The 23,462-nt window shown below is 35.1% G+C and overlaps 1 protein-coding gene across 8 annotated transcripts in view; it reads left to right on the forward strand.

Moving 5' to 3' along the window:
• LOC122212654 (eukaryotic translation initiation factor 1A, X-chromosomal) overlaps nucleotides 1-23,462 on the forward strand; it is a 140,037-nt gene that overhangs the window by 114,023 nt on the left and 2,552 nt on the right. For 3 of the 8 annotated variants that reach the window (XR_006199242.1, XR_006199248.1, XR_006199249.1), the window contains one exon: nucleotides 2,578-2,986. The exons of 3 other annotated variants lie outside the window; for them this stretch is intronic. The gene's annotated coding sequence lies outside the window, so the exon portion shown is untranslated. Of the gene's footprint in view, nucleotides 1-2,577; nucleotides 2,987-4,288; nucleotides 4,321-23,462 lie in introns of those variants that run through there. 2 more of the 8 variants (XR_006199239.1, XR_006199243.1) reach the window with 2 other exon arrangements.

Genomic DNA, 23,462 nt, shown 5'->3' on the forward strand with positions numbered 1-23,462 from the left:
TTTCAGAGTATTTGGATCAGGGAGAATTTAAGTAAGATAAAGAAGACTAAGAAATAGTTATTGAATTTGGCAAAAAATACATTGATAATATTGAATAGAGAACTTTTGGGACTGTTGGGAAGAAAGCCATATGATCAATAGTGTAAAATTTTCAAATGAATAGAAAGAAGTTAGATAGAAGAATATTTCAAACCTAGGAATTAATCTCTGGAAGCCTTTGAGAAAGAAGTATAATAAGTATTTTGGGAATAAAACTTAGGAAGAAACAAGAGTTGATGCAATGCATATAATAAGAACAAAGTGTAGAAATCTTGCAACTAAAGGAGAGGACAAGGCCAATATCTTAAGATACAAGTTTGGCTTTGGATTGTGCCTTTTCTTAAAGGATTTACAGGCCAATAAAAGCAATGAGAGAGGAATGAAGTAAATAATACAAGACAGGAAAAGAGTACTTAAATTGACTGGTTGTATCCTAGAGGACAAAGGAAAAGAAATAGTCATAAAGGAATAAATAAGTATAAATAAAGGTTTGATTTAGATCAGAGTAACAAAGAAGAGAAATCAGGGAATTACGTATTCTATAGCATAATCTGAAGGATTGGAGTGAAATGTATTTGTAATAATTTATGGGAATAAGGACAATGCAAAAAAATTTAAGAAATGGCAACAATTCCAAATAATTTTTCATAAAGATATTTAAAAAAATATAGTATGATATTACTGAATACTTGGAAGAATATCTAGATTCCAAAGAGAAAAGTATACTAAACTTCGTATTGAAGATCTGAAGAAGGAATAATTTACTCGTCTTACAATTAAAAGGTAAGGAGAACAGGCTAATGTAACAGCAAAATAATATTGGCTACGGAAAATAATATTAGAAGACAAAAGCCATATTATAATAGTTTCTCTTAGGGAAACTTTCTTGTATAATTTAATCGTGAACACACATTCTAGGACAAAATTCTGAGAATTTTCCTTCTAAGTTTTTTTTTAAATGTTTATTTATTCTTGAGAGAGAGACAGACAGAGAAAGAGTGTAAAGTGGGGGAGGGTCAGAATGAGAGGGAGACATAGAATCTGAAGCAGGCTCCAGGCTCTGAGCTGTCAGCACAGAGCCTGACATGGGCTCAAACTCACAAACTGTGAGGTCATGACTTGAGCCAAAGTTGGACACTTAACCAACTGAGCCACCTAGGAACGCTGTGAACTTTCTTTCTGAAGGATAATAAAAGTTTTTCCAAGTTAAAATAAAATAGATAACACTTCTTGTCTTCCCATTTCTCTTATTAATACTTTCAGTTTTCTTTCGTTTTTTTTTCTTCCAGCTTCAGTTTTCTTATTATTTATTTTAACAAACAAGCAACAGCCTCTAGGTGATAAAAATCATCTCTGTAGAGACTTGCATTGAGTTTTAAAATTCAATCTGTGGGTTCTCATTTCATTAGTAATAATTTTTAATTAGAAACAATGTTTCTTTTTTCTTAAAAAAATTTTTTTAACATTTATTTATTTTTGAGACAGAGAGAGACAGAGCATGAATGGGGGAGGGTCAGAGAGAGAGGGAGACACAGAATTTGAAACAGACTCCAGGCTCTAAGCTGTCAGCACAGAGCCCAACACGGGGCTCGAACTCATGGACCGTGAGATCATGACCTGAGCCGAAGTCGGCCGCTTAACTGACTGAGCCACCCAGGCGCCCCTAGAAACAATGTCCATTATAAAATGTCTCTTCTAATATTTACTTTGATTTATTACCTTTCATTCTATTCTTTTTCATTTTTTTAATATCTCTTCTGAAAGAGTTGATGTTAATTCTCCTTCACAGTATATCAGTATTATTTCTCTTATAATTTGTTCAAATACAATTTAAAATAAACTTTTCACTTTCCAGAAAGAGAGTTGAGACTTCTTAGTATTGCCTTGAAAGCTACAATTTTAAATTGTAACATGAATTGATAATTTTCCAAATATTTAATTAATCTTAAAATACCAATTATTATATAAATCTTAGGGTTAATTTTAAAATTAAAATTCTTGATTTCCATAGAGTCGAACCAAACAAAGAAATAGGATTTCAAGTGGAAAATGACCAAAGTCTAAAGTAAATGAACTAAAAGGGCTTCCCATTTTGTGTCTCCTTGATCAGGAATATCTGTTGGATAGTTTTCTTAGTGTTATTATGAGTGGATTCAGGATAGATCTGTGCCGTTTATTTTGGGGGGATGTCTTCAGTTTTAGACATTGGCTGAAAGGCACAAAAAGAAAAAAAGTCATGAGAAATGAATTGTTCTTGCATACTTCTTAGAGGTAAGGGTATCATACGGATGTTAACAGGTGATTTTATGACTCATAGAAGTGTGATTGACTATTTGTGTGCATCATTGTTTTCTGAAGAATAATATTCTGAATAGTATTCTGAATAATAATAAATAATAATAATAATAATAATAATAATAATAATAATAATAATAATAAATTCAATTCAGGTCAACATTTCTTAAACCAAAATAATTCTCTTATGATCAGTGATGCATTTACATCTTGCACATTTTCTGTGAATATTGAATTGTACAGCATCTATTTGGATTGGATACTAAACTATACTGGATTAACTTAGAGGAAGAGTTTTGACTGCCAGGACCTCCAGAATGGAGACAGTGTTTGAAAGGCCTGATGAAGAAAGAGCAGGTGAAATTCCATCTCTGGAAGAAGGAATGGTCCTTGGCCACAGCCCTCATACAAACTTTCCATTTGGCATTCTCTTCTCAACTGTTCTGTACTGTGGTGAGGCTGCTTCTGCCTTGTATATGTTTGATATTTATTGAAAGAATAATGACAAATTCTGGATGTCATTTACCATTGGCTTCATTATTGTGGGAGCAGTTTTGGATCAAGTTACCCTTATGTTTTTCGAGAAGGATTTGACCAGGAATATGGCTGCATTACTTTTGGGGCATCTTCTGCTTTTAGGACCTATTGTGAGGTAAGTGATAGTAAATATTTTTTGTCCACTGTTTCAGATAAGCAAATTGAATGTGAATATTATGTAAACAAGTTTAAGGATGTATTAATTATTATTCCTTTAGTGAGAATTTTCCCCTTTTAGTTTTGCTTAGTTTTCATACACTTGAAATTATTAGTATGTGGTAGCCATCAATTTTAAGTTAATGATAGTTTTGAAAAAATACAGATAGGAACAAGTCAGTTGTTTCTTCTGTTTTTTAAATGCACTTATTCACATGTTGGTCTTTATCATTTTTTAAAGAGTCATCCATTAGGATTTTTATTTTAAATAATTATGAGTAAAACATAACCTTACCTAACGGATAGAATAATGGAATGAGAAATGGTGACAGAGAAACATCATGAAAAACAACATTGTAAATTTGCCACGTATTTTGATGACATCTAATATTTAATTGTAGATTCTTAAGACATCTTTGAAATGTAGCTGAAACTGGCATACTAATATACAATTAGGCAGTCAGTTTCCAAATCACTTTTGTTTACTATGATGATTTGCATGAAAATGATCATTTTTATGGAATTAATTTTAGCCAGCTTTACAGTTTGGGTTTTCAAATGTACTAAAAAAGACCCCATTGTCAAAATGTTAATCAGGCAACAATACTAAGTGATTTGGGGGCATTCATTTATTTGAGCTGATTTAGGTTTGGTTGACTATATCACTTTAAAAAAAAAAAGGGCCATGCATAAACAACAAAAAATAAAAACATATTCACCATAAAACTCTACAAACATTTTAAAACAATAGTAACAATAAAAGGTAGCATCTATTAGGGGCTTAATATATATTTCATAAACATATCTCATTTTTCTCAAAATTTTCTTTAAATTTATTTTTTAATTTAAATTCTTGTTAGTTAATATATAGTATAACACAATAATACGGTGTAATATTGGTTTAAGGAGTAGAATTTAGTGATTCATCACTAAACTCAGTGCTCATCACAACAGATGCCCTCCGTAATATTCATCATCCAGCTAGCCCACCCCACCGCCTCCCTCCATCAACCCTCAGGTTGTTCTCTATCTTTAGGAGTCACTTATGGTTTGCTTCCCCGCCTCTCTCTTTCCTGCCTCTTCCCATACGGTCATTGGTTTTGTTTCCTAAATTCCACGTATGAATGAAATCACGTGGTATTTGTCTTTCTCTGAATGACTTATTTTGCTTAGCTTAACATACTCTGGCTCCATCCACATCATTGCAAATCCAAGATTTCATTCATTCTAAAAAATTTTTTTCAACATTTTATTTTTTCAGAGACAGAGGGCAACAGAGTGTGAGCATGGGAGTGGCAGAGAATGAGGGAGACACAGAATCCAAAGTAGGCTCCAGGCTCTTAGCTGTTAGCACAGAGCCTGATGCAGGGTTCGAACCCACCAACCCTGAGATCATGACCTGAGCAGAGTCGGATGCTCAACTGACTGAGCCACCCAGGTACCCCTAAGATTTCATTCTTTCTGATACACACTTCTTTATCCATTTCTTTATTCTTTATCCACTTCTTTATCTTCTTTATCCATTCATCAGTCGATAGACACTTGGGCTCTCTCCATGGTTTGGCTAATGTTGATAATGCTATAAACAATGGGAGCATGTACCCGTTCGAATCAGCATTTTGTATCCTTTGGGTAAATACCTAGTAGTGCAATTGCTGGATTGTAGGGTAATTCTATTTTTAACTTTTTGTGGACCCTGACACTATTGTCTAGAGTGGCTGTAGCAATTTGCTTTTCTACCAACAGTGTAAGGAGGGTTCTCCCTTTCTCTGAAACCTTGTCACATCTATTGTTTCCTCTGTTGTTCATTTTAGCCATTCGAACAGGTGTGAAGAGGTATCTCATTGTGGTTTTGACTTGTATTTTCCTATGATGAGTGATGTTGAGCATCTTTTCATGTGTCTGTTGTGCATCTGGATGTCTTCGTTGGAAAAGTGTCTACTCATGTCTTTTTCCCGTTTCTTAACTGGATTATTTGTTTGTTGACTTTAATAAAGTTCTTTGTAGATTTAATAAAGTTCTTTATAGATTTTGGGTACCAACCCTTTATCCAACATCTTCTCCCATTTGCAAATATCTTCTCCCATTCCATCAGTTGCCTTTTAGTTTTGTTGACTGTTTCCTTCGCTGTGCAGAAACTTTTTATGTTGATCGGGTAACAATAGTTCATTTTTGCTTTTGTTTCCCTTGCCTCTGGCAATGTGTCTAATAAGAACTTGCTTAGGTTGAGATCAAAGAGGTTGCTGCTTGTGTACTCCAGTAGGATTTTTTTATTATTATTATTATTTAAAAAAAATTTTTTTTAGTGTTTATTTATTTTTGAGGCAGGGAGGTAGGGGGTGCAGAGAGAGAAGGAGACACAGAATTCGAAGCAGGCTCCAGGCTCTGAGCTGTCAGCACAGAGCCTGACGTGGGGCTCGAACTCATGAACCACGAGACAATGACCTCAGCCAAAGTCAGATGCCCAACTGACTGAGCCACCCAGGCGCCCTTCCACTAGGATTTTAATAGTTTCCTGACTCACACTTAGGTCTTTCGTCCACTTTGAATTTATTTTTATAGATGGTGTAAGAAAGTTGGTCTAGTTTTGCTCTTCATGTCACTGTCCAATTTTGCCAGCGCCATTTCCTAAAGAGATTGTGTTTTTGGCACTAGATATGTTTTATCGAAGATGAACTGACCATTAAGTTGTGGGTCCACTTCTGGGTTTTCTATTTTATGCCCGTATCATAGTGTCTTGATGACTACAACTTTGTAATATATCTTGAAATCCAGACTTGTATGCCTCCCACTTTGTCTGTCTTTTCCAGGATTGCTTTGGCTGTTTGGGGCTTTTTGTGGTAACATTTTTTTTGTTCTAACTCTGTGAAAAATGCTGCTGGTGTTTTGATAGAGTTCGCATGAAATTTCTAGATTTCTGTGTGTAGTATAGACATATGAACAATGTTTGTTTTTCCAAATGATCAACCATAGAATTTCCCCCCATTTCTTTGGGTCCTCTTAACTTCTTTCAGAGGTGTTCTGTAATTTTACCCTTTGGTTAGGTTTACTCCTAGGTATCTTATTGTTTTGGTGAAATTATAAATGCGATAGATTCTTTTATTTCTTTTTCTGCTGTTTCATTGTTGTATAGAAATGCAGCTGGAGAGTCTGGGGGGCTCAGTTAATTAAGTGCTGGACTTCAACTCAGGTCATGATCTCACTATTGGTGAGTTCAAGCTCCGCACTGGGCTGTGCACTGACAGTGCGGAGACTGCTTGGGATCCTCTCCCTCTCCCTCTCTCTCTATTACCAGAACACACTGAAAATCTTCCTAAAGCATAATTTTACATAAAGTCTACAAAAAAGTCAGTTAAGTGAACAAAAATAAGCAGCTGATAATTTACCATCACTTCTGGAGTCAGACTGGGTATTTTTCATTTAAGAGGGTATGGTATTCATTAAGAAATGGACTGCCATAGAAAAATGAGGAAACATACTAAATGTGACCTTTATTAAGATACTCCCAATGATCAGCCATAGTACATATTCTTTCTATAAAGGCTAAGCTTGTAAGCAGTTGCTAATAAAACTGATTTTTCTTCTGTGAATCTATAGTACTTTGAATGCTATTATGTTCAAGTAAGTACAAATGTTTACCTTCTCAACTCTAATTACAGAATTAGCACACCAAAGTAAAAAATCCTACTATGTCCGAGACATAGTAGGACAAATAAACATCTGTTTTCATCTAGTATGTCTTTAGAACATGTGTCTTTAATTAGGGCAAGAGTGTTTACAGCCTAGCACATTGTTCTTTGTGAACATTAACCCTTCAAGACTGGTATTAAAACAGGTTTCACTTTGTATTGTTTTTAAGATAAGAACAACCAGAAAGAGACACCTTATTTGTGAGGATATTACTTATATTAGTTCAAGGTAGCTAGCTGATGGTCTTCAGCTATACCAAAAAGAACTTTATAAAAAGAGCTGTACTATATTGAATGTCTTAAAACATGAAAAGAAAAGGTCGTGTCCGAATGAATTAAGATAAAAATAGGCTTGCCGTAATGTACATTGAACATTAGTAAAACTTATATATCCTTTTGACTGCTTTGTTTCCTTTATTCTTGGGAAAGCAATAGCTTTTGGGATCAAGAACTCTAAAGATTAATGTGATTTGAAAATCCAGTAATTTATATGTTCTCTACCAAAAAATGGAGACAATAAGCTTCTTTTTCTTCTCTATTTTAATTTTTCCTGGCTTTATCGAAATGCACATATAACATTGTGTGACTTTAAAGTATTAAAAGTGATGATTTGATACACCTGTATGTTACAAAATGATTAGCATGGTTAGGTTATTTAATACCTTCACCACCTCAGATAATCACAGTTTTTGCAGCATGTGCTGTAAGATCTACTCTTTTAGTAACTTCCAAGTATATGATACAGTATTGTCAACTATAGACGTGCTGAATGTTAGATCCCCAGAACTTACTCATCTTTAACTACATGAATATCTTTGATGAATATCTCCTCACTCCTCTCAGCCCTCAGCCAGTGGCAACCAAATTCTGTTCTGCAGCTGTGTATCTGCTGTTTGTTTTTTTTTTAGATTGCACATAAATATGAGGTCACACAATGTTCATTTTTACCCGTATGACTTATTTTACCTAATATGATGCCCTCAAGTTTCATCTGTGTTGCAAATGGCAGGATTTTCTTCTCTCTTATGACTGACTCATATACAATTTTTTTTTATCCATTCATCCATCAGTGAAAATGGAGGTCCAAATACCTTTTAGAGTCTGTTTTTGTTTCCTTCAGATAAATAGCCAAAGGAGATTTTCTGGATCATACAATAGTTCCATTCAAAAATATCTGAGGAACTTCTATACTGTTTTCTCACCAATTTACATTCCCACCCACAGCGCGTAAGTGTTCTGTTTTCCTTGCCAACACTTACTTGTTAGTTCTTGTGTTTTTGATAACGGCCAGTCTAACCACTATGATGTAATAGCTCATTGTGGCTTTGATTTATATTTCCCTGATGACTAATAATGTTGATCCAGTTTTCCCTGTATCCATTGGCTAAATTTTTCTTTGGAGAAATGTCTACTCAGTTCCTCTGACCATTTCTTTATTGGGTTATTGGCATTTTTGCTGTTGAGTTTTTGGAGTTCCTTATATACTGGGTGTTAGCCTTTTATCACATATATGGCTTGTAAGTATATCATCCTGTAGGTTGCCTTTTCATTTTGTTAATTGTGCCATTTACTATGCAGAAGATTGTCAGTTTAACTTCAACTTATTTTTTATTTTGTTACCTGATCTTTTGATATCATAATTAAGAAATCATTCCCAAGGTGAATATCAAGAAGCTTGTTCCCTGTTTTCTCAAGGAGTTTGACAGTTTCAGTTCTTACACCAAAGTCTCTATGCATGTCCCCATTTTTATTAAGATATAATTGACATATAACATTGTGTAGGTTTAAGGTGCGCAATGTAATGATTTTATATACATATATATTAAGATGATTACCACTGGTTAGTTAATATGTCCATTACCTCTCATAATTACCAATTTTGTGCGTGTACAGTGAAAACATAGAAGATTTCCTGTCTTAGCAACTTTGAAGTATGCAACACATACTGTTAACTGTATCATTAAGTTATGTTACACTAGATTGTTATGTCGCTATTCTGTACATTAGATCCCTGGAATTCATACATCCTATCATGGGAAGTTTGCACTCTTTCACCAACATTTACACCCTTTTCCCTTCCCCTACACTTGTCAACCATGAATCTAATTTCTGTTTCTATGGCTTAGGCATTTTTAGATTTCGTGTATAAGTGAAATCATACATTATCTTTCTCTCTCCGACTTATTGCGCTTAATGTAATGCCCACAAGCTTATTCCATGTTGTCACAAATTGCAGGAATACCTTTTTTATGACTCAGTAATATCCATTGTGTGTGTGTATATATCACATTTCTTACTCTGTTTAACCATGAATGAACTTAGGTAGTTTCATTCATTGCCTATTGAGAATAATAATGGAATGAACATGGTGGGGGTGGGGCAGACATCCCTTTAAGATAGTGATTTAATTGCCTTTATATATATACCCTGAAGTGGGACTTCTACATTATATGATTTTTTTTTTTTTTTGAGAAATCTCTATGATGTTTTCCCACAATGGGAAACAGTTCTACCAAGCTACATTCCCACCAGCAGTCCTCATGGGTTCCTTTTTATCCACATTGTATGTCAAGACTTGTTATCTCTTTTTGATAACTGATATTCTAACATGTGCAAGGTAATATCTCCCTGTGGTTTTGACTTGTATTTGATGATTAGCTGTACTGAATATCTGTTCATGTACCTGCTGGCCATTTATCTATCTTCTACAGAAAAAAAATCTAATAAGGTCTTTGGCCCACTTTTTAATCAGATTAATTGATTTTTTTGCTGTTGAGTTGTGTAGGTTCTTTGTATGTTTGGGATATTAATCCTGTATCTGATATATGGTTGGCTACCATTTTCTCTCATTCTCATTATTTTTCACTCTGTTGAAGTCTGTGTGCAGAAGCTTTTTAGTGTGATATAGCCTCACCTGTTCATGTTTGCTTTTGTTGCTTGTGTTTCTGGTATCATATCCAAAAAAAATCGTTGCCAAATCTGTAAACCTTTTTTGAAGAATAATTAACACACAGGGCTCATCAGAAAGTTTGATCTGTCAAACAAACACTTCTGCATTCTACTTGTGTGTGTGTCAATTTTATGCATTTATAATATTAAACTACCTTTGCATTCCAAGGAGCTATCCCATTTGATTACTGTGTATGGTCCCTTTAATGTGCTGTTGAGTTAGGTTTGGTTAAATTTGTTGAGAATCATTGTTATCTGTATTTTCAGGGATTAGCCTGTAGTTTTCTTTTCTGGTTGTATCTTTACCTGACTTTGGTATCAGGTTATGCTGGCCTTATAACACTTGGAAGCGTTCACTCCTCTTCACTTTTTGAGAAGAGTTTATTAAAGATTGGTGGTAATTCTTTTTTCAGGGTTTGATAGAGTTCACCAGTGAAACTATCTGTTTTAGGACTTTTTTAAAGGGAGGGTTTTGAGTACTGCTTCAAGCTCTTAAGGTGGTATTGATCTTCTCATGTATTTTATTTCTTCATGACTCAGTCTTGGTTGGTTATGTATTTGGGGGGATTTTTTTAGTTTCTTAAGTCACACAATTTGTTAGGGTATAATTATTCATAGTTGTCTCTATATGATAACTTGTGTTGGTCTGGTTTCAGTTGCGGTTTTTCTTCTTTAACTTAAAATCTTATCTATTGAATTTATTTTTTTCATGGTTGTCTAGCTATCTGTTTGTCAATTTTATTATTTTTCCCCAAAACAAACTCTTGGACCTGTATTTTGTAATTGTTGTTGTAGTCTCTATTTAATTATTACTGCTCTAATCATTATTTTCTTCCTTCTACTCTGTGGGCTTAAAGTTTTCCCCCTAGTCTTTGAGGTATAAAGATACGTTGTTTATTTGACATTTTTTTTTCTTTATATAGGCATTTATTGCCCCCAAATTCTCTTTCGGAGCTACTTTTGCTATATTCTAAAAATTGTGACATGTTCTATTTTCATTTCTGTTTATCCAAGGATACTTTCAGATGGCTCTTTGGACTTCTTTGATCCACTGTTCAGTGGTATGTTTAATTTTATGTATTAGGACATTTTCAGTTTTACTCATTATTGATTTCAAGTTTCAGAACATTGTGGTTAATAAAGGTAGTACATGTGATTTACTCTTGTAAATTTGTTACGGCTTGCGTTGCGACCCAACATGTGATCTATCCTGGGAATATTCTGTAAGCACTTGAGAAGAATATTAGCTCATCTTTATTTCTGAAGTACAGTTTTGCTGAGTAGATTATTTTTGTTTGTCAGTGTTAATTCTTTTAGCACTTTGAGTGTTTCCCACTTTGGCCTGGCCTACTATTTTGTTCCAGACAAAACCCACTGATAGTCTGATCAGTATGTAATGGCTCGTGTTTTCCTTGCTGCTTTCAAAATTACTTCCCATGAGTTAATATTTTGATAATTGTGTGTTGAACAGTAATCTTCTTTAGGGTCCTTTGAGCTTCCTATATCTATTTCAAGATTTGGGAAGTTTTCAGGTATTGTCTTGAAGTGAGTTTCCATCCCTTTCTTATCGTCTTCTCCTTCTGAATCCCATGATGTGATGGGTTTGTTTACTCTATGGCGTCCCGTAATTCAAGTAGGTTTTCTTCACTCTTTTAACTTGTTTCCACTTTCGAGATTTTTCACACAGTCTTTGTTTCATTTTGCTGATTTCTTCTGCATGTTCTACTCTTCTATGAAGCCCTAATGAATATTTCACTTTTGTGATTGTATTGTTCAGTTCCAGGATTTCTGTGGGCTGCTTTTTAAAAAATGGTTTCTATTTATTAAGAAACAACGGCTTTTAATGATCTTTATAATAATTTTATTACAAAATACAATACTTCTCATTTTTTTATGTATTGTTTTCCTGATTTCATTTAGTTTTCTGCCTGTTGGATTTCATTCTGTTTCTTAAAAGTTGATTATTTGAATTATTTGACAGGAAAGTATATACCTCCATTTCTTTGAGTTCAGCAAATGGAGATTTATTACTTTCTTTTGTCTTATGTGACTGGGTATTTGTGACCCATGTAGCCTTTTATTGGTATGTATACATGTGAAAGAGTAGATACCTCTTACAACCTTTCTAGACTGGTATTAGCAGGTAAGAACTTTTGCCTGTCCTGTCCCCAACTGATGGGATTTCTTCTGAAATTGTAGTTGTTCTGCACTGGAGCCAGTTAAGGCTATTGCAAGGTCAGCACTGGGTTCATGGTTGGCAGGCTTGCTGTGAGGGGTTAAGATGAGCTTGGACCCATTATGATGCATGAGTGGATGACATACCTCAAGTAGGTTGTTCAGTGGCATGGTGCTGGGAAAGGGTCCACTCAGGGTCCACAGTTAGGACTTCAAACAGTGGGCCTACAACCAGGTATGCAGATGAGTATGGCTCTCACCAGGCTTCTGGGAGGTCTGCTCTCTGGTTAGTGCATGTTCTTGGCAGGACGGGGTTGGTTTTAGACCATGGCTGGGAGGGACTGGATCTGAACCAAAGGGCTATCTCAACTTCTACAGCACAGCTTGCAGTGTGTAGATCTTTGCTGGAAGGACAGATGGTGTGTCCTCTGCCATGTCACTGGGTGGGCTGAAGTAATCCCTGACCAAGATTAGAGGGTCTGGAGCTGCAAGTAGTGTCCTTTCAGGATCTCTAGGGATGCCGATGGGAATGTCTCTTTCTAGGTTCCTGTAACAGCAAGAGTGTTTACAGACTGACTGGGACATGCTTTAACCCAGCCATTGGACCCTTTCACAAAAACAGTCTGACTGAGTTGGGTGGACGTAGCTCCAGTACGTCCCAGACATGGCCAACACGGCCTGGCGCGGGTTCATAGGCTATTTTTATGTCTACAATCAGGACCAAAGTCTGTATGTCAATTACCTGATGCACAGGTGGGCTGACTCCTCTTGGAACCCTTGGCATGAGGTGTTGGTGACAGGACCAGAACAAAACACAGTTGTAACTGAATCCTCCACGGAAGAGAGCTTCTGGGGGTCATAGCCAGGACAGCAATCAGCAAATCAGCCATCCAGATGCAAACCTGCTGTGTCAAAAATGCTTTTCCCATCCTTGGGCTCTTCTCAGTCACTCCTTCGGTGTAATAATTTCTTACTTGAATCCAGAAGTTCTTATGAGGATGTTTTTGTCTGTGGATGGATGCCAAATTGTTAACGTTGAGGGCTTTCTTATTTGGCATATTGCTGACATCACTGACAACTTCCTAATTCATAATTCTTTTGTTTCTTTTTTCCTGAGAAATCACCACCAAAACTGTACATCTTCTGCCTTTGTAAATAGTCTTTCTATTTCTGTCTAAAGCTTATTCCCTTCAGGTTTGCTTCAAATTTAATAGCTTAAGATCTTTATTTGCTTACTTATTATTTGCTTGCTGCATCGTTTTTTTTTCTACCTACGGGATTATTTTCTCTATTTTTTTTTTTTTTTTTTTGTGCATGCTTACTCAGTCCTAGATATCCCACTTGCACTTATTTCTTCATTTGTCTTAATAACACGATTTGAATGCATTGAGCCTTTTAAGGTATTTTCTTTTTTTTCTCTTTGTAACTCTTCCTTATTCAAGCTTTTGCCCTATTGGTTGGTACCTGATGTCATACCTCCTTGTTACTAAATTTCGTTTTCACTTGCCACACATTGCCAAACCTATTAGGTGCATTTTGTAAAACTGACTCCATCATCCATTCTGAAATATTATTTGACTTTAGGTTATGCCATTCCACTTTTATTTGATTTTTCTACTAACATATCAGTATCCTTTGTTCTTATCCTATAGACCTCTAGTTGTTAGAGTACTCAGTGATTCAGACAGAGGTCCCTTTTCTTTCTTCATGTATCATTCCAAAGTGATCATTCAAATCTATTCATCATTAGGTCCCTGAACTACATATCAAATGTCTGCTATCCTTTTTTTCCTCTTGAGTTTCTTTCTTTCTTTTTTTTTTTTTTAAATGAGATATAGTTGACATACAACATTATATTAGATTCAGGTGTACATATAATGATTACCTATTTGTATATATTGCAAAATATAATAAATTTATATAATAAGCACAATAAATTTAGTTAACATCTGTGAGTACTCACCTCACGAGCTTCTCAGGAGAAAGTAGGAAGTTCCAATGAACATCACTATACTCCTCAAATTCATCCCTTTGCTACCATTTTTCTATAAGTTCTTATATTATCTATCTAAAACATTCTTTCCCTCATTTCTTTTACGTTTCGGCTGTTACCAATTTGTGTCATTAATTTTTCTCCATTTCTGTTTCTACAATTTAGTTGATGCCATTATCCCATGCTTCTGAATGAAAGTATCAAGATTTTAATTATTTTCTACTTCTGTGTTACCTTTTTAAATTCTGAAAGTGCCCAGGATTATTATTATTTTTTTAAATAATCTAAGACATTTCTGCTTTGTTAATTTCTTTCCTTAACTATAGCTTTGTTAAAAGAGGAACCATTTGAATCTTAGTTACTGGTATATACACAATTTATAACTAAGCTTCTAAGAGACAGTAAGTTTTCAATAAATATTTAACAAAAAGTATAATTTTGGTATTACGTTTCTAACTACTAATTTTGTAGAATATTTATAAAAAAAGATTTTGGTTGAGTTTCAGATGAATTCATATTAAATGTTTATTTAATCCTGCAGTTTTTTATTCAAGCTTCTTGTAAGATATTTAAGGGTGTATTCTTATCCCTTCTAAACTTGAGTTGGGTGAAATAGTATAAAAACTAATATTAATAATGATTTTTAGAAATAATTCTTTTTTTATGTAGTGCGGAAATTTTTAAAGTTTGCAAATGTTTGTTATTATCTTTTAATTGATATAATAACTTAATTCTATTATTTACCAATAATAGTGGTGGAATAGAAATATATTTTTTTGCTGCACTAATGGTCGTTAGTACTAATTTCCATTTTGAGACTGCAAGACAGATTAGTCTCTAATGAAATTGTAGTTGAGAGCCACATATATGTCTCAAAATGTTTGTGTATATAAAACATGAATATTTTATATCTTATATATTGAAATGTGTGTGTGTGTATATTTTAAAGTATAAAAGGCATTTGGGGAGGATATGATATTCAGTTTGCAGAATCTACTGTAACTAGGAATTTATCTTTGTATATTTTAAACACTATTTCTATCAAGTGCAGAAATACTGGATTTTATTTGCAGGCAGCAAATGAAATGTTGTAACTATCTTATAAATATCCTACCCAATAAGCAAGTAGACTGATTGTACTTCTTCTTTTTTTTTTTTTTTTTTAATAAAAGGAAAGATACAAAAAGGGTATTTTCTATTTTCAGATTTCTATTTTCCTGTATGTCCCCTGTATTAAGTGACTGAGTTTTAAATAATGAAAAAAATCTGTCCAATATATATTAGACTTTGGGTTAAAATTACTAATTTCTAGTGCTATAAAAATTTTGAATTAAATTTATAGTTATCGGCATTTTAATATAAAATCTGCAATTCAAGAAGGGACATAATAATTAGTTTGTTATGAAAACGACATCTTGTATTCTACTTTCCACCAGTGTAATATGAAAATTCCTCAAGGTCATTAACATTTCTTTGAAAATAAATAAAGTTCATTGGCATACCCTAATAATATTTTTTTTAATTTAATTTTTTTTCCTGATAATATTTTTAAAGTAAAACCATAATAAGTAAGGAGGACTAACTTCATAGATCTATATTCCTTATGTTTCTATAGAAGGGATTTCTGCTGCATTCTCTTGAGTTCTGTTGCAGGAAAACTTTTGGTCTATCACTTAGACACTCCTCTCCAAGGCTTAGGAATAGTTACTATAATTGTAAAGAGCCTAATATCCATTTGGCTAGCTAACATTAATTCTAGATGGACTTTTTTTTTGCTGCAGAAATAGAAAATATCTAGTATTTCCCCTTAATCTACCACCTTTACCATAAGAATGGCTTTTTTGGGTTCTCTGTTCTCATCTGTAATTAAGAAGGCAGTTCCTAGTCTTCTTTGTAATCCTCACAGCATGTACATTTATAGTCAATTATTTTGATAAAATAGTGCAGAATAAGATAAAAAGAGTGTAGAATAAAACGTTGCTAGACAAAAATAAATTTCAAAAAGTGTCTGTAACATCAGTAAACTTCACTAGGTTAAATAAAAAATTCATTAGGTTGTTAAGGAGACATATAACCAAATATCATGGGGTAGGGAATTCCCAAATTCCACACTTCCAATAAAGCAGTAATTGAACTGGGAAAGAAAAACCATCAGAATTGGGTTTTATGTAGCCTGAATCTAATAAAAACCCCAAAATACCATAGAACCTTTAATGAATAAAAAAGCTATTGATTTTTGGTAAGAAAGCACGTGACTTTTTAACTTAACCTGTCTATAGACATCCAATCTACAGTGTAGTGGCAGCAATGGAGATAAAATTCCTGTTGCAAGTTCTGGTGCAAACGAGAAATAATGGATCTTAGTGTTAAAGAATTGTACTTTCCTGTTTTGACTTGTTTGTGGATTCCCTTAGGGATCAGCTCAAGGGTCTCCTTACCTTTGTTTTGCCCATCTAAGAGTAGGGCAGGGTACACTGTGAGGTGGCATTTGTTGCAAGCGCCTAAAGACAAAGATACTCGCAACCTGCATCTCAGGCAAAAGATAGTAGAGCATAGAACAACAACAACAAAATAACTAGGAAAACCTGGAAAGTGAAATCTAATGCAGAGTCATGGGCAGCCTGGCGAAGCAGTTCCTCAAAGAATCAACAACCCTGAATAAGCAGCAGCAACAACAGAAAAAACCCTGCAGAGGGCAGAGAATCTGTTTCTATTAGATTCACATTATCATATTCACAATATCCAGTTTTTAACATAAAATAAACCTGCTGTACAAAGAAACAAAAATTATGTCATACAAAAAAGGGATGCAAACTACAGGAAGCTCAGATACTGGAATTTCTAGAGAAAGATTTTAAGTCAACTATGTCCTCAAAGAGATAAATGAAAATAGCAAAACAATACTATGATAAATTATGAATGCCAGTAAAGATACATAAATTACAAAAAGAAACCAAGAAGATGTCATGCTGGCAAAAAGGGCATAAACTGAAAAGTTCACTTAAGGAGCTTGTCATCACATTTGAATAAGCAGTATAGAGAATCAGTGAACTTGGAGGTAGTAGGTCCCTTGCTATTAGCTAGTCTGAAAAATGGAAGAAAATAAAAAATGAACTAAAGTAAAGTAGCCAAGGGACTACATCAATATGCAAAATAGAAGTCCCAGAAGAAGAGGAAAGAGAAAGAGACAGAAACAATGTTTGAATAAATAATAGCTGAGAGCTTTTAATAAAATATATGGATGTGTACAGCTGCATATTTTCTTTCAGTACAATTTTGAAACTCCAAACACATCTCTTCACTTTGTACTTCTTTTCCTTTCAGTGCTTGCTGGTGATATGTCTCCTATAGTACACTTTTCAAAATGCCATTTAGGTAGACATGTAAATAAGTAAAATCAGAAATGTTATTTTGCAAAATGAAGTGTGAACGAAAATGAAAAATGCTCTGTTGACATGTTGTATTAGTCTACTCTGGCTGTGATAACAAAATAACAGACTAGATGGCTTAAATAACAGACATTTATTTTCTCACAGGGCAGGAGGCTGTAAGTCCATGACCATGGTGTCAGCTGTATTGTTTTGTGGTGAGGCCTCTCTAGCTTGTAGATGACTGCCTTTTCACTATGATCTCACATGGCTTTTCATTGGTATATGAAGAAGCAGAGAGAGTGAGTGAGCTCTCTGGTGCATCTTTTGTCTTTTGGGTTTACTGAGCGATAACTGATAAATAAGCCTAAGGTATACAATATGGTGTTTTCATATACATACACATTGGGAAATAATTACCACATTCAAGCTAATTAACATCACCCACATAGTTAATTAACTTTTGTGTGTGTTAAAGAGAGAACAATTAAGATCTACACTCAGCAAATTTTAGGTATACAAACCAATACATAGCATATCAAGTATGAAATACGGTATTATCTGTAGTCATCCTGTTGCACATTAGATATCCTGAACTTATTTATCCTGTGAAGACAGAATCTTGTATCCTTTCACCAACATCTTTTCCTTTCCCCTGTCCCCTGTTTCCTGGTAAAAACAATTATACTCTCTGCCTGTTAAGATTTGGTTTTTAGAATTTCACTTATAAATGAGAGCACACAGGAATTATTTTTCAGTCTTTGACATATCACTTGCATAATGTCCTCCAGTTTCATCCATATTGTCTCAAAGGATAACACTGCCTTCTTTTCTAAGGCTGACTAATATTCCACATTTTCGTTATCTACTTATTCATCAGTAGATACTTAGGTTGTGTTCGTTGTGTGACTATTGTGAATAATACTGCAGTGATATAGGAGTGCAGGTATCTCTGCAGGAGTGCAGATGATGATTTCATTCCCTCTAGAAATATACTCAGAAGAAATTTCTGAGTGTTTCCTATGATAGTTGCTTTTTGAGTTACCTTCAGTGTTTTCATAGTGGCTGTACAAATCTACATTGCCATTAATAGTGCACAAAGGTACTCTTTGCTTTATACATCTTTGTCAATACTTACCTTTTTCACAGTGGCCCATCTAACAATGGTAGGTGAAAATATATTGTTTTCATGCTTTGTCAAAGATTAGTTGACCATACATTTGTGGGCCCAATTCTGGGGTCTCTCTTCCATTCCATTGGTTTATGTGTCTGTTTTCGTACGGAAACCAATTTGACAATAAATTATGTTTAAAATATTGCTTTCATTTGCATTTCCATGATGGTTGGTGATGTTGAAAATCTTTTCACACTATTGTTGGCCATTGTGTGTCTTTGGAAAATGTCTATTCAGATCCTTTATCCATTATTTCTACTTGGGTTATTTTCTTGCTGATGAGTTGTTTGAGTTCTTTCTATATTTTGGATATTAACTCCTTATCAGATATATGCTTAGCATGTATTTTCCCATTCTGAAGGCTGTCTCTTTGTTTCCCTTACTAAGGAGAGTTTTTAGTTTGAGAAAATCCTTTTTTTTTTTTTTTTAAATTTATTTTGCTTTTGTTGCTTTTGCTATTTTGTCATATCCAAAAAAATCACTGCCGGTCTTAAGAAGCATTTTTCTGTGTTTTCTTCTAGAACTATTACAGTTTCAAGTAATTTTTAAATTCCTTAAAATTTAGTATTTAAATTGCAGTCAGTTAACATACAGTGTTATATTCGTTTCAGGTATACTATCTAATGATTCAACAATTCTACACACAACTCAGTGCTCATCACACCAAGTGCACTCCTTAATCCCCATCATCTTTTTCACTCATTCCCCACACTCCTCCCATCTGGTAATCATCAGTTTGTTCTTTAGAGTTAAGAGTCTGATTCTTGGTTTGCCACTCTCTTTCAGTCTCTTCCTTGCTGTGTTCATTTGTTTTGTTTCTTAAATTCCACATGTGACTGACACCATACAGTATTAGTTTTTCTCTGACTGACTTATTTTGCTTAGCATAATAGTCTATAGCTCTATTCACATTGTTACAAGTGGCAAGATTCATTCTTTTTTTAATGACTGAGTAATATTTCATTGTATATGTATACCATATCTTCTTTATCCATTTATCAGTCAATGGACATTGGGCTCTTTCCATAATTTAGTTATTGTAGATAATGTTGCTATAAATTTCAGGTTGCATGTGTCCCTTCAAATCAGTATTTTCGTATTCTTTGGATAAATACCTAGTAGTGCAGTTTCTAGGTCATAGGGTCATTCTATTTTTGACTTTTTGAGGAACCTTGATACTATTTTCCAGAGTGTCTACACCAGTTTGCATTCCCACCAGCAGTGCAAGAGGGTTCCCCTTTCTCCACATGCTCACCAGCATCTGTTCCCTGGATTGTTAACTTTAATGGTGATATCTCATCATGGTTTTGATTTGAAGTTCCCTGATGATGAGTGATGTTGAGCATCTTCACATATTTCTATATATTGCCATCTATAATGTGGTCTTCACAAAAATTTCTATTTAGATTCCTTGCCTATTTTTAATTGGGCTGTTACTCTTTCTGAGGTCATATTTATAAGTTCTTTATATGTTTGGATATTAACCTTTTATTGCATATGTTTTGTTAAATATATTCTCCCATTCAGTAGGTTACCTTTTTCTTTATGGACACTTTCTTTAGCTGTGTAAAACATTTTTACTTTGGTGTAATCCCAATAGCTTAATTTTGCTTTTGTTTCCCTTGCTAAAGGAGACATCCCTAGAAAAAATATTTCTATGGCTAATGTCAAAGACATTACTAGCTATGTTTTCTTATAGGAATTTTACAGTTACAGATCTCACATTTAGATCTTAATTCGTTTAGAGTTTTGTTTTTTTCTGTATGGTATAAGAAAGTGGTCTAGTTTCTTTTTTCTTTTTTGTGCATGTTGCTATCCACTGTATCCAACCCCATTTAAAAAAAAGGAAGGAAGGGAGGGAGGGAGGGAGGGAGGGAGGGAGGGAGGGAGGGAGGGAGGGAGGGAGGGAGGGAGGGAGGGAGAAAAGATTTTATTTTAAGTAATCTCTGCACCCAAAGTTGCATGCTGTATTAACTGAGCCAGCAAGGTGCACCCCCCAACACCACTTGTTGAAGAGACTGTCCTTTTCCTATTGTATATTCTTGCCTCCTTTGTCATAAGTTACATTGACCCTAAAAGCATGGATTTATCTCCCGAGTTTCTATTCTTTTCCATTGATCTATGCATCTGTTTTGTGCCATTACCACACTATTTTGATTACTGTAACTTTGTAGTGTATCTTGAAATCTAGGATTCTGATACCTTCAGTTTATTCTTCTTTTCAAGACTGTTTTGGTTATTTGGGTCTTTTGTGGTTCAGTACAAACTTTAGGGTTAGTTGCTTTAGTTCTGTTGGTACTTTGATAGGGATTGCTTTAGATCTGTAGATTGCGTTGGATAGTATAGACCTGTTAACCACATTGGTTTTCTACTCTGTAAACATGGAATATCTTTACATTTGTTTGTGATTCCTTCAGTTTCTTTTCACCAATACGTTATAGTTTTGGGAGTACTGGTCTTTTACCTCTTCTTCTTTATTCCTAGATATTTTATTATTCTTGGTGCCTTGTAGATGTGACTGTTTTCTTGTTTTCTTTTTCCAGTGCTTCATTATTAGTGTATGGTATGCAACAGATGTCTGTATATCAATTTGTATTCTGTGACTTTGCTGAATTCATTTACTAGTTTTAATAGGTTTTTTTTTTGGGGGGGGGAGGAATATTTAGGGTTTTCTGTGTCATCACATCGTGTCATCTGCAAATAGGGAAAGTTACTTCTTCCTTACCAACTTACATGCCTTTATCTCACTTTCTTGCCCAATTGCTTTGGTTAGTATTTTCAGTACTTTGTTGGATAAAAGTGGTGACATTGGACATCCTGATCTTTTTACTGACTTTACAAAATGACGACAACAACAACAACAATAACAACAGCAGCAACAACAACAACAACAAAACCCTCAGTGTCTCCTGGTTGAGTATGATGTTAGCTTTTGAGTATGACTCAGGATTTCTGCTTCCTTCAGTTTTATGTTCCCTTTCTCTCTCTTTTCCTTCTGGGATCCCATAATGCAAATGTTGTTACGTGTGATGGTGTCCCTGAATTCCCTTAACCTATTCTTCTTCTTCCTGTCTTTGATTTGGGTCCAGCTTGGTTGCTTTCTGTGTTGCTTTACTGTCTTTCAGCTTGTGAATCCATCTTCTGCTTCCTGTAATTTGCCATCGATTTCCTCTAGTTTATTTATTTATTTTTTTAATTTCACTGAGTTCTTATCTCTGATTGGTTATTATTTTTTTTTTTTTATATGTTCTCTCTCTTTGTTGGAGCTCTGACTAGTGTCCTCCACTCTTTTCTCAAATCCATTGGTTACCTTTCTTACCATTACTTTGAATTCTCTGTGAGGCATATTCTCATCTCTGGGCCAGCTAGCACTTTTACTATGGTTTTGTCCTATTGTTTCACTTGGATCATATTCCTCTGTCTCCTCATTTTGTCTCACTCTTTGTGTCTGTTTCTCTGTGTTAGGAAAGTCAGCTCCATCTCCTACTCTTGAAAGTAGGGGTCTTATGAAGAACAGGTCCTGTAGTGCCCTGCGGTTTGATGCGCCCTGATCACCCTGGCACTACAGGGGGTGTCTTCTGTGTTTGTTGCATGCACCCTACTCCTGTAGCTGAGCTGTGTTTGCCTTCAGCCTACTCATATGCAGTGGCTCCCTTTGTGGCAGTCAGACCAGATGTCTGCCTGTGAGTCCTCTATTGGGGCTGTCATAGAACCGAACCATGTCTGGTTAGCTTTACCTCTCCCCAAGGCAGGAGTGACTTTGGAGTAGTGGTCACTCTTGGGGCTGCCTGCTGTCAGGCACCACTGTGAAGGGCCGCATGTGGAATGGGGCATGTTCTGAGATTAGCAAACAAATTTTCCCACGTACCCCAGGAACTTTTTAAACTGCTGCTTCTATGCTGTGTCTCAACAGTGTTGTTTGTTTTGCTGTCTTTTCCTGGGTAGGGATTCCAGTCACCCTCCAGTTCTCTAAGAGCCAAGTGCGCTGAGTTTTAAAGTATCTGGAGTTAAGTCACCCTGCTTGTAAAAACTCAAGCAGTTAAGTCCTACTGGTTTTCAAAGCCAAATATTATGTACTGGTCTTCTGACTGCAGGTTACTCAAGTCTTGGGGGCTTTGAGTGAGGTCCCTTCCTTTCCCTTCTCTGTGCTTCTGTTATCCCTATTTGCAATTAGTCTTGACAGAGATTTGGTTCCTAATGGGTTATCTGACCCTCCTACTGTTTTCTGATATGGCCTCCTCTGCGATTAACTGGAAAGACTGTTCTGGGGCTTTGAGTCATTTTCTGGGTTAGATGTATCAGGGGGATGAGGTGAGCTTAGGATCCTCACACTCTGCCATTGTCTCAGGCTCCCAGCGGTACAGCTTTACTCTAAATACTGCTTTTGCTGTATCCAGTAAATTTTGGTTTCTTGTGTTTTCATTTTCATTTGCTCAAGACACTTTTTTGTTTTCCCCATTGATTTCTTACTGACTCATTGGTTGTTTAGGAATCTGTTGCTTACTTTCCACATGTTTATGAATTTTCCAGTTTTATTATGATGGATTTCCAGTTTCATACCATTGCAGTCAAAAAGATATTTGATATGGGCTTTAATTTTCTTAAATTTTCAAAATTTGGTTTATGTCCTAACATATGACCTGTTTTGTGTATGATTGAGAAGAATATGTATTCTGCTACTATTTTTTAAATGTTTCTTTTTGAGCGATAAAGAGTGTGAACGAGGGAGGGGCAGAGAAAGAGGAAGACACAGAATCCAAAGCAGGCTCCAGGCTGTGAGCTGTCAGCACAGAGCCCAACACGGGGCTCAAACCCACAAACGTTGAGATCATGACCTGAGCCAAAGTCAGACGCTTAACCAACTGAGCCACCCAGGACCCCTGCATTCTGCTACTACTTGACAGACTCTTTGGCATATGTCTTTTGGGTCCATTTGGTCTATTGTGTTTTTCAAGTCCAGTCTTTATTTGCTGTCTGGATGATCTATCCATTGTTAAAAAGTGGCTACTAACATACCTACTACTATTACATTGCCTTCTAATTCTTCCTTCAGATATATTATTTGCTTTACATATTTCGTTGCTCCA

This window comes from Panthera leo, chromosome Y (genome assembly GCF_018350215.1).
Source record: "Panthera leo isolate Ple1 chromosome Y, P.leo_Ple1_pat1.1, whole genome shotgun sequence".
Classification (NCBI taxonomy): Eukaryota; Metazoa; Chordata; class Mammalia; order Carnivora; family Felidae; genus Panthera; species Panthera leo.